Source organism: Medicago sativa, chromosome 6, assembly GCF_051527215.1.
Source record: "Medicago sativa cultivar Bolivia chromosome 6, Bolivia_mono, whole genome shotgun sequence".
NCBI classification, from domain to species: Eukaryota; Viridiplantae; Streptophyta; class Magnoliopsida; order Fabales; family Fabaceae; genus Medicago; species Medicago sativa.
In genome coordinates, this window is record NC_140754.1 from 84608881 (window position 1) to 84622512 (window position 13632).

The following is a 13632-nucleotide window of genomic DNA, read 5'->3' on the forward strand; positions in this document are numbered from 1 at the left end:
TTTACACAAGTCGGCTTAGTGGCTACTAAACGACATCTTATTCATCAACAAGATAAATCTACTTATAGATTTATTCTCATTGGATTCATATCAATTTGACATCTTTGTATTATTTTAATACAAAGGTTTATTCATTCTATAAAGAACATCTCGTATATTATAACACTAATTTCCATAATATACTTCATCAGGTTTACTTAGATAAATACTAAGCGACAATATCTTTACAAAGGGGGAAAATAAGTTTATGATTAGTTTTATTATACATGTATACTTGAAACTTTCAAGCGGCAATACCCCCACATTACGTAAAATAGGTAGATTTCTACTCATGTCTCCTTGAATTATTTTCAAGTGACAACATCTCTAATGTGCTTATTTTACTCATGTATATCATAAATGCTCTCCACAAATTTCTCAATATCATATACTTATCAAAAACATTATACCGTCACACTTCCTTATAATCTTACATTTAGTACGATGCAGACAAGAACAATTCAATTCAGATAAACAATTTGATTAATACAAAAATAATTAGATCATTCATGCCATGCTCGAAGTTAAAAATCACACAAGCCCATAAACTAGCAAATTAAGCCTCATTAAGCCTATAATTGTCTGACGGAGTCACAATTAACATCAAGAAATAAATATAGTCGTAATAGAGTGGGATAAAGAAACATAAGAATAAAAGTCATGGTATCTACTACCAAGAAATAAGATGAACCAGGACTATTAACAAATCCATAGATTATTCCCAATTTTTCTTTCAAAAAAACTATTCAAAACTGACTTGAAAATCAGGTAAAATATAAACATGACATATTCACAAAGTTTCACTAATTTAGTCATTGATGTCTTTGTCATATATACAATTCTCTTGATCATTTAGCTCATCACATCAAACATTGATCTTAGAAATAAATTAGGCCACATGAACTACATATTCTCAGAAACTTTTGCATTTATACAAGTCACAAAACATAGGCAATACAAATACATATATATGCAAACCCAATTAATAAAGGAATATTGCTTATCTGATAGATCAAGATGCCAAATAGACCTTAGTTAACATATGATTTTGAGTGCTTCATTGTTACTTTTAAGAAGAAGAAAAAATATTCATTTTCAACAATATCAAACTCAAAGACACATTTACCATAATCCGTATAGACAATTGGACATGCCACTAAAAACAAATTACTAATCTAGAAACAAACGTACCAGTTGAACACAAACAAAACCTTATTTCCATAAATTCATAAACAACAAAAATGAAACTTCTTTTAGGTTCTACAATATAAAGACCATATACTTGTTTATGAACATATCATAACTTCACATCTTGATTTTCTTATCATTCTCAGGATGTATGTAAGCCAATAACCAATGCAGAATATATGACACTCAAATAGCTCATAAAAGATGGCGACATAAAGTTAAACCATTAAGCATGATTACAAACTCATTAGCTTCATTAGTGCCCAACTTAAATATTGTAATATCCCGCTTAACAGTAACGGAATATTACTCATTAGACGCGTCAGAGGACAAATGATCATGGAAATGTCTATTAATGGCATAAGTCAGGTATGAGCTAGATATCAGAGATTAAGTGTTATAGAACGTCAAGTACGACGGAAGATGTTTTTAAGAAATATCAGTCAAGCATGGGCTTATGTGTCAGTGTCAGGTAAACACGACTAAGGCGAAGGGCAAAGTGGTAAAACGTCGCAAGTGACTATATAAGGCCACAAGGGCCATTTTTCCTCATTTTCCCACTTCACTTTCTCTCTCTAGGTTTTGGCAAAACATTTCTCTCCTCCTTCTCTCTAGACTTGCGCCTCCCCTCTTCATCATAATCATCCAATCTTCTTCCAAATAATGATCAAGCAAGGATTAAGGCAGCTTAGCAAGCAAGAAACAAGTGGAGGAAGAGATTAAAGCATGGTTTGGAGGAAAGGGCTAAAGATCAAGGATGAATGGAAGCTAAGGTTTGATGCTTGAAGCTTGAAGATCAAGTGCTAATCATTAGGTGAGTTCTTAGATAGAACCCACCATTGGGATTATGTGTTTAATTGCAAGCAAATCATGATTTTAGTCAAGATTAGAGAAATATGATTTTTAGTACCCTAGCCTTGATCTTGCTTTGTACATGTTAATATTGCTATGAAAGTTGTTTTATAAAGTATATATATGTTGCTGGATGTTCTGGTGCATTGCAGGAACCATTAGATTGAGTTTTGGGTCAAAAATTGGAAATTTGGTACCACAGACCCGAAGAACTACGCTATTAGCGAAATCTACGCTAATAGCGAAATTTTCTAGATATGCCACGCCCTTGGGGCGCTATTAGCGCAGCCTTCTGGACCAGCCAACATGCTTTTTGGCTGTTGGCTCAGTGTGGGGTCCGTGGTGCGTTCTGATGTTTTTCTTTCAACGTTTTACAACTTTATAACCCCAAAACAACATCTAGGCAATGCACATAACATCAAACGATTCTTGAAAAGAAAATCATGGCAATCTTAACATGAATGGCAAGTGTGATTCAAGAGAGTTTAGCCGAATTACTCGGGTAGCAAAGAACTAGGCATGGGATGAAAATAGAGCCTTGACATAGCTTGTCAAGAACTAGAATAGTTAGTAAAGAATAGAATGCTAGGCATGAGTAGTATGGTTGATTAGATGCGAAGTGATATAGAGTATTTTCTCCGCATAAAAACTAGAGAGCCATACAAGTATGGCAAGACGTGAATTGATTAGACATCTCTTCACATAGCCAGTTAAGCAAGCATATAGTTTACCTCTAGTTGGATCGTATAGGCATCCGAGGTAAAAGAGATAGCTAGCATAGATTTAATACTCATGCATATATAGACCAAGACTTTAAAGTTAAGGTGCCATGTCTCTTGTGTCCACACTAGGTTGGCTCAAGGGGTTTCCATTAGGTGAAATGGGGTTAGCCGTAAGGAACCCGCATGTCACTTAGTAAGAAAGATGTAGTGGTCGTGTCTCTTGTGTCCACACTAGGTTGGTGCAAGGGGTTTCCATTAGGTGAAACGGGGTTAGCCGTAAGGATCCCGCACGTCACTGCAGGAGTGCCATTGGTTATACCTTAGATAGGTTTCCATCGGATAGATAGGGATTGCGCTCGGGGTTACTCCACTCGGGGATTTCCGTAAAATGAACTCAGATAATGATTGTTTGTTAAACGCTAACTTTATGAATGAACTTGACTATGCATATTTATTAGATATATTTATGTTATGTCATAGAGCCTTGACGTAGATCGTCAAGAATTAGTAGAGCCTTGACGTAGATCGTCAAGAATAGTAGAGCATAGACGTAGATCGTCAAAACTAGCATGATAGCAAGATAGAATATGTTGTTGGATACAACATAGTTATGCATAGAGCAAGAATAGAGAAAGATATACCGATGACGATCTTAGGTTCTCCCTAATCGTCCGGTTTAGAATTGTGTCATGATTATAGTATGCTTAGGCCTTGATGTGTAGAGCGTATTCTTGGCATTGCGGTTTTAGATTCCCCTTGACCGCCATGACACGTATAGGAAGTGAAGCCTATAACAAGTGAGATAAGACTACGACGGCCCTAGTATGCACGACCGTCTAAGTATGCAAGTCCCCACACACGTATAATCAACCGTCAGGTTGTATTTTTGACACGTGGTGACCGTAGGTTTCCCCTGAGGTTACCTATAGCCTAGGATTTAGGGGAACTCACTGAGACATTATGTCTCATCCCAATCCTTATTTGTTTCAGATAAACAGGTTGGTTTAGCAAGCTAGTAGCCGAATGGATGATGCGACAAGTGTTCGTTCGTACCTGCTGCAGGATGGTGTGGATAATCAAGGATGCATTTATAATATTCTTAGAGAAGTTGAGTTGTATTATTATGTACGAACGCATTTGGTTGTTTATATATATATTCATTCGTAGTTGTTTTGTTGTAAATTTTAATGTATCCAGTACTAATCTAACGCACATGCTAGACTTTCTAGATACGTCTAGTATGGGTGTTACAAATATGTAGGTAGACCATGAATTATGTATAGAGACATATAAAATACATGGCACGCCAATATACAGACACAAACTTTCAACAATACTAATCATAGTTTAGATGACTTACTTGGCTTGTTTACTAGAACCAGGAGTGAGTTTAAGCCTTTGTACCCTTTTGTCTCGTACTCGTAGCCTCTTAACCTTTCCCAAAACAGAATTGCGATGACAGATCTCCTAATTAGGCACATAAAAAATCATGGTATAAATCCTTAAGATTTTTGAAAAAATTAGGAATAAATTATCTCTATAAAAAATAATCATATATAAAAGCATCAATTAAATATTAAAGAGCATAAACAAAAGGGATATCAAGTAAACTTATCTGTTCTTGAAATTGCGGTGATTAGAAGTCGGTAACGGTGAAGTGAACAAACACGAAACCATGAAAAATGATAACCTGCCAAACAGTAATCCATTATATAACATGAGGCGTGACAAAGTCACTGTCCTTAAAGATTTATACGCCTCATAAGCGCATCTCCTCCCAGGATACAACATGTTCTTCCCTGATATGAATCATATCAGAGGTGACAGAACAACTTGAATCTGTTAGAACCCTGAAAAAATGTAACCCAAGAAACTCAATATTTTTGAGAGGAGAGAAAACAATTTTTGTTTATGGTTTTTAGGAGAGACGTGTTTCTCATCGTGTACTGTGTTATATGCTGATCTCTTTTCTATATCTTTCTATTGCTCAAAGCAATTAATAAATACACAATTAAAACATGACGGTTTCCAAATTAATTAAGTAACGTGTGCATATTAAGATGACTAGTATGGATACCCGTGCCAAGCACGGGCTAGAATTCAACCATACTTAAGTGAAAAATATGTTGTATGTATTAAATGTAAGTTACATTTCAACATTGAATAAAAGAGTGGAGGTTGGACAACATATAAGTTGGAAGACTCATATACTTAATGCCTTAAATATTCGGTGAAAATGTAATATCGTTCTCACTTGGATGATTGCTCTAGATCCAATGGATCAATCCACACCAACGTGAGTTCCCCTATAAATTCCAACGGTCGTAACAAAACCCAGTTTGACTTTGTAGCGGAAGCGCGAGTGGGAGAGTTGTTATTGTGTCAAATGTGAGTAAAAGTTCAACATTGAATGCAAGAGTAGACGTTGAGCAACATAATATACCTATTGTCTTAAGATTTAGGGTGAAGAAGTGGTGTCAATATCACTTATGTAGTTTCATTTAGTCTAAAATGATGATTAAACTAAATGTATAATCCTCGGTAGCAAGAAAATTATGATGAACTATTATATTTTTAGTTTTTAGATGTCATCTGTTTAATTGTTTGATCTTTAAATTTAGTTTTTGATTGTCATTATGTTTTTTGAGAATTTTTTCATTCAACCTCTATTATTTTAAATTCCTTCACTTTTAGTCTTTGATGGCAATATACAATTAAAAATTGTAGATGTGTTATGTTGAATTGACAAAATACATGTTTATTAGACATTTTAAAGTATGAAATTTTTTTAATTTACTCTAATTTTGGGAAAATGGTTATCCAAAAATCTCCAACTACTTCGAAAAAACCATAAAATTACCAACAACTTAAACTATTCCCTATATTCTCACGGATAAAACACATAATACTTATTGTTTTCCCTTATCTTCTCTCATGTTCAAATTCATTTTTCACATGCTTTATTTTTTCTTCTAATTTTCTTTCTCTCGTAAAATAAAGGAACATAAATCTCCCTCCATGAAACCACCACGAACCAACCTTTTATAACATGTTGTGCCTCCACTTTATGTTATTTGACTATGTCACATAATTACAAACGCGGAGATGTAAACACTTGATTAAGATATGTCAATGTGTTAAGTGTTATTTAAAGTTCTATATTTGATGGAAGAGTAGATTTTAAACAAAATTTAAGTGACATGATCCATATATCTAATGTCTTAAGATTTTGGGTGAAGATTGGGTGTCAACCTCACTTGTCTGGTTCTCTTATTCAAATTTGATTATCAAACTTAGTGTATGAAAATGATAAAAGGAAGCATGAGAGAGTGGCATTTGCTCATAGTTCTATTATTGTTCGTAAAATAAAGGAGCAATAATAGACTCATGTCATCTTATTTAAACGTTTTTGAGTTAATGATGATTTATTTTATAAATATCATAAAATATAAAAAATTTCCTACCTTTTTTACTTCTTTATTACAAATTTTGTACTATTGTATATTTACATATCAAAATTTAACTTATTAAATGTTAATTATGAATTTATTTCTAATATAAATTAGATTTAATTTAATAAGTATATTAATTCTTGATTCATTATTTCAAACATTAATTTTAAATGAAACATGAGTTAAATTTGTATGAATAAAAGCTCTCGCCAATTTGAGATTTTGAATGAGTCGCTTATACACATTAATCATTTATTTTTTAATAATAATACTTAATAAGAATGTAATTTCTTCAGCAAATGAGTTCCACAAATAGCTATATTGTTATATTCCAAAACACTCATTTATTTTAAAATAATTTATTTAATTAGATCTGTATAAAAGTGAAGAGAGTCGTTTCATAAACATTATTCTCTATTACGCCCACCACTGTTTATTATGGTGTTAACCCTATGGTTTTAAAGGTAAAGGGGTCCTAGTAATCTTAAGTTAAGTCGGGAGGTTAGTAAAGTTTGACCAATAACTGTTCCACCTAGAATCAAACTCATGTTCTCCATAATAATTCATTGTTGATGGAGTTAATTAACCACTTGAACAAAATTTCTTGTTTTATTTATTTATTTTTTAAATTAACATCATCGTAATTTTGTTTGAATCTACAGCAATTACTAATCAACATTTATTTATCCTCTAAAAAAATTAACATTTATTTATTCAATATTGTTATTAGCATTTTCTTTCTATTTTCATGAACTCCTAAAATATACAACACTCATGACATTCATATTTAAAAATGGTTTTTATAATATATCATTTTCATTTATATAAATTAGAGGAATTAGAGAAATATAATCATGAGATATTTTGTATTTTTTTCTCTCAAGTACTCTTGCGGTTAAATTCACACAATGAGGGGTATAAGTTTGAACATTGACACCTGCATATCAATGTCAATAGAGCTTCCAACCGAGTTGCAATTACTGGACTGTAAAATTCATTTGAGCATCAATATAATTTATGAAATTAGAATTATTTGAAATATTTTTACTAAAAAGCATTGATTGTAATGTGATTGAACTCAAGTGGTTAGTGAGTTCCAAATTAATCAAGAAATTCGAGTTTGATTTTTCGGTAGAACAATCTTTCGATCAAACTCCGGTAGACAAAGAGTCTTTTACAACAAAAATATTTTTTTTTCCACAAAGAAAAAAAATTCTTATTTTGAGAGGTAAAAAATTAATTACTTCACAAATATTTATAATATAAATTAATTTCAATTGAATACCGGTATTAATCATATTTATGTCGTTAAAGGTCACTGCATGAAATATATTAACAATATAAATATAAATTCAATATTAATACAAATGGGAATACACTCTTGGTTTAATTTCAAAGTAACTTTTTAAGGTTTAATTTCAAAGTAACTTTTTAAAAATTAGTTAATAAATTTGCTTAATTTTTTTTTTACACCCATGCTCATGGTCCAAGGCAAAAAATTGTAAATTATAATTAGTGACGATGGTGCTATGAATAAGAAACTTCTATAATAAGCTGAAAATTTTTAATGTATATAGTATAGTATTTAAGTCCTTAGTAAAAAAATTAAGGCATTTTTTTTACAGAAGTTTAAGGCATTGTTGTATACTTAGAAATATTTTATCGCAAATTAATTTTAGCATATTTGGTCATATCAATGAACAAAGTTCATTTGATTAAATGCCACAATATTTTCAAATGAAATTCAAGATGATAAAAACAACGATTGGGACAAAGACTATCACTGAAACGAATAGAAAAGAGCGTGTTGGCTCTTTTTTTGGATTCGATTTATGTCCCCAATTTTTTATCGGGTTAGATTTACATCCCCTACTTCTTTTTTTCCATAAATTTTTATCTTAAATTTTTTTTGTTAGCGTAGATCCTTAAAATGTCAATTATTTTCTATTTTTAATTTGCAAAATGTCTTTTTTTGACGGAATTTGCAAAATGTTTTGAATACTATTTAAAATAAAAGACATAAGGTTTTATTGATTATCATAGTTTAAAAGTTATATATTTAATTAAGAAAAAAATATCCTATAAAACAAAGGCTTTTTTTAATGTCAAATGTTAGTAATTAGTTGTTAGATTATTTTTTTCTTTCCCGAAACAAAATCAATTGTTTTCTTCTTCATCCAATTTTGTACCAAGAACCTATAACATCTTGGAAAAAACACAATCAAAGGAAACCAATAAATACATTTAATTAGAGAATTGATATATCATTAAATGGTTACATGATTTTGCATTTTTCGTAGATAAATAAAAGAAAAAAATGTCATGTCAACATGCTATGTTATGGTTGAAAGTTGAGCGGAAAAACATACATTTTGCTTGTTATAGGAATTATATTTGTTGAACAAAAAAAAATTATATTTAGCTTATAGTTAAGAAATACGTGTATGATTGAAACCTTTGATGACTTAGTTAAATCTAATTGGTCAAAAATTTAGACAAAGGGTGCATGAATCCATTTGATTGGTTGAGAAATCAAACAATGATAATAATTTGATGGTTGTCATTGAAACATGTTTTTTTTTAGGGGGCAAAGTGCCATTGAAACATGATTAATAAGTAATCGAAAATTCATTTAATTTTGTTATTATAAGACTTTTACAACTTTCCGTTTATAAATAAGGTAATTAATAAAAATATTAATGCAGTTTTAAAGCATATGTGATTATTAATTTTAATAATAGAATGGATGATGGATACAAAAATATGACGTTGAATAAAACATTAATATTTGTTCACTTAAAAAACATAATAATTGAATAATCTTTAATTAGGATATTAATTTTAATAATAGTATAAACTCATTTAAATATTTAATTAGGATGAAGGAAATAAAATATAAATGACTGTAAGGTTTATTTTTTTTTTTTTGAAATTGCACTTAAAATTTTAGGGTAGCACCTTGCTCCCTTTTAGTTAAAGAAAGAAAAAGGAACTTTTTGACTCAAAAAACAAAAACCAAAGGTGTCATAAAATCGATTTTCTATTATGTATTTCTTATCTTTTTCACTCCAAAGTTATCGATTCAATCAATTTTGTGAAAATAGGATGTTGTTCTTCTTGTCTATCGACTGGTTTCCATCTCAAGCATAAAGTAGCAAAAAACAAAAAAATCAAAAACCAAAATAAAATATAAAAGAGCAAGATATTAAAAGTAAAATAACAACATAAGAAACTTAAGAAAAATTAAACAAAAAAGAATAGATAGATAGAAAAAGTTGTGAGTATTGAGGGATTACAATAAAACAAAAGGGGGATGAAAGTGATTATATTTGAACGTAGTAATAGAAATCCTTCATATATATTCTAATTTATATGTGATGCATTTCTTCTTTTCTCTTGATTGGCTTCCATGTCCAAAATAAAGATCCGAACAAAAACAAAGAACATATAAACACCAAAAGAAAATTGAAAAGAGAATATGAATAAGAAACATCAACCTAAGAAATCACATAAAAAGAAACATAACAATAAGAAATGTTAAATAAACAACAAAACAATAAAAAATAAACAAATAAAAGAAAAGAGAATGAGGTTGAAAGCAGTGATTTTTTATGGGAGGAAGAGATAGATGAAAATAATAAAAAATCAAATTGTCTATATATAGGGAAAAAATCATATCATGATCAATTTTGATTGGTTGGTGAAAAATAAGCGAGTCATGATCAATTTTGATTGGCTAATAGAAAATGAATGAGTCAAGATACATTTTAATTGGTTGATGGAAAAACATTAAATGAAATGAGGAGTATGAAGATGCCATGTGTACTATTGCTTTTAAATGTATGCTTTTGTATTATACTAGTATGGACACCCGTGCCAAGCACGGGCTAGAATTTCTTCATATTTGAAGGAGATAATATAGTGATGTATCAAGTGTAGGTTATAGTCTAACATTGAGTAGAAGATTGAAGGTTGAACAACATATAAGTGAAAAAATTCATACACTTAGTGCCTTAAAATATTGGGTGAAAATGTGGTATCGTTCTCATTTGTGGGGTTCCTCTCTATCCGATTCAACTTTGTGGGGAAAGCGGGAGTGGTTCAAGGTGGTAGATCACATATGCAAAGAGTCTCATACTTGAGGAAGAGATGTTAATGTGTCAAGTGTGAGTTAAAGTTTTGCATGAATGCAAGAGTAAATTTTAAAGAACATTTAAATGATATACCAATATACCTAATTCCTTAAGGTATAGGGTGAACATTATGATAAACTGATTTGTTTGTTTTTGAATGTCATTTGTTTGATTTTTTTTTATCTCAAATTCTAGTTATTAGATGCCATTTGCATTAATGCTATATTTTTTTTCAACCTTAATTTTTTTTCAAATTCATTTACTTTTGGCATTTGATGGAATTTTATAATAGACAAATGTAGATGTATTATGTTAAGGTGATAAAATACATGCATATTAAAAAAATTAAAATGATGTGACACTTTTTTTGGTTTAGTCTAATTTTTCTTCTGGAAAATATTAAATTTAAGTTTTTCCATGTTGTTCTCTTTCATACCATTTATTTCATTCAACTTGTATTATTTCAAATTCTTTTATTTTTTTGTCTTTGGTAGGATTTAACCTTGGAAAAGCACTTTTATGTTATGCAAAGTTGATGACATACATGTTTATTACATGTTTTTAAATGATGTGGTGTGTTTTTAATTGAGTCTAATGTTTTAGTAAATTAATTATCGAGAAATTCTCAACCTTTTCAACAAACTCATAAAATTACCAACAACTTTTGAAAAATGTGTTTGATCGTGTCATTCCAATAATCAAGAACAATTAAACCAATAAATTTTTTCAGTAAAAAACCAAGATGAGAGATGGTTCATGTATAATGAATGTGTTATTTATCATGATTAATTTGAATTAAAAATGCATTTTCTAGTTCATTGTGATTTTCCGACTCTAGGGTTTAATCTGGTGGTAAAAAAACTTTGGATTTAGAGGTTTCAAAGTCTCTTCTCATGACAGAAAACACATTACATTTCTTTTTCTCTTCTTTTCTCTCATGTTCAATGTCCTTTACCGTATTCATTTTGCTTATAATTTCATTTATCCCTTCTCATGAAATAAAGGAACATAAACCTGCATCCTTAAAATCACCACCAATCCACATTTTTGAACATGTTTGTGTCTCTATTTTATTTTTTATGACTACGTCACATAATTACGAACGCATAAAATCACACACTTGATTAAAATACGTTAATGTATGAAGTGTGAGTTAACGTTCTACATATTGGAAGAAAGAGTAGAGTTTGATCAACATATAAATAAGATGACCCATATGTCTAGGGCTTCAAGATTCTGTGTGAAGATGTAGTGTCAAATTAACTTGTGTAATTGCTATTGGCTTAACATGATTATCCAATCCAATGTAGGCTCTGCTGGAAGTCCCGACGTTATGATAAACTCTCAGGATTTAGTCTAGTTAATTGTGATTTTCCAACTCTTAAGGTTTAGTCTAGTAGTAAAAAGACAAACTTTTTTGTATAAAAAAAAAAAAAAACTTTAGATTAAGAGGTTCTGAATTTTGAGCACCGCTAGTATCATTAGAGATAGATGAAATGAAATTCCACACCTTTAACAAATTCAACATTCGTCAACATTTGCTCAAAAAAAAAAACATTCCTCAACATTTTTTTATTAAAAATAAATTCATTTTGATTTTTGTTTTTTATTTTAATAACTTCGTTAAATATTATACCTCAAAAATCGTTATAGTGCAATGATCATTAAAGAGTTATCCCATGTACATTTTTCTTTATAAAATTAGACATAAATGCATTAAAAAAAATTGTTGTTAAAATACATTTACATGCATTATGCTATTAAAAGGATACGACATACTTTAAAAAAATCGCAATACAAACTTTGTTGAAAATTAGTAAAATTGAAATTTAAAAAATCATCGTTTGTTGCTCAAATTTAATTTTGGGGAACATTCGATTCTTCTTCAAAACTTTGTTATTATTATTTCTATAATTATATCATTTTTCCATTTAATTGAATAATCTTTCCTAAAAAATGTTTTTGAATAATCTTTTTTTTTAGAATATGCTAAAATTAGGCTTTCATTTTGAATCAAAAAGTTAAGACTTCACAATTTTAATTTTATTTTTATTTTTAAAATTTACAATTTAAAAAAATTATGATAAAATGTTTAGATGAGTAAGGCTTCGGAAGCTCATCAGGGTCAGAACAAATCTCATGGCTTAAAGTTGTAATTCATTCACTAAAGAAGTCCTCGCGCATGCACCATAAGTTGAATCAATTACCTTGCAATTAAGTCAATTCTTTACCAATTGATTCTATCTTCATTAGTAATTTAGTATTAACTTATAAAAAAAATCAAAGACATGTTACCATATTAAAAAAAACATGATAGCAAATATTAATACTAATAATATCATTCAATTCTCCTTTTAAATGTTGTTGTTATTACTATTTCTATAATTTTATAATTTTTCCATATTGTTATTTTTTTTTTCTTTGGCTTAAATGTCACTTTGGCGCTGTAACTAATTTTAAAGCTCAATTTAGTCCCAAAACTTGAAAATTGGTCAATTTGGTTCAAAAACTTATTTTAAAATCTCAGTTTGGTCCCTTAATTTTAATATAAGTCAAATTGATCTCTTAACTTGTCTAAGTTAGTGCAACTTGATCCTTTATCGTATAACAAAATCGAACTTTGTTAGTAGCATGAACAAAAAAAAAACACCATTAAATAGAATCAAATTTGTATGTAGTACAAACCTATGCAATGCAATATCATTTTTTTTAAAAGGAATAGGTGTAAAAATATGATGACATATTCAATCTCATTATTCTTGTCCTTGTGAGCTTAGCTTAGTTGGTATGGACAATGCATAAAAATATGCAAGGTCCGGGGTTCAAATCCCGGCCACCACCAAAAAAATTCTCATTATTCTTAGAAAAGTAATAAATGTCGTTTAGTGGAAATTATATTGTTGTAGTATATTGTATGATTATTTTTAGGAAAAATGATAATGAGCATTTATTCCCTAAAATAATAATAATGGGTATTTATGTGTCTTTATTTTTTTTTTTTGTTAACCCTATGGTTCCTAAGAGAAGAGTTCAACTGCGAAGTAACTAAAATTAGGGTTCTCCTAAAAAAAAATATTTGATAGAGTTCATAAACAACTTGAGCCAAAATACCTGGTTTTCATATTTATTTTTTTAAATTACTATGATTACAATTTCAAAACCAATCAATTTTAATTTTTCAAGTTTGTAGAAGTGTTTTGAAAGAATTGTTTTTCTGTAGAAGTAAGGATGGAACAAATATTGTGG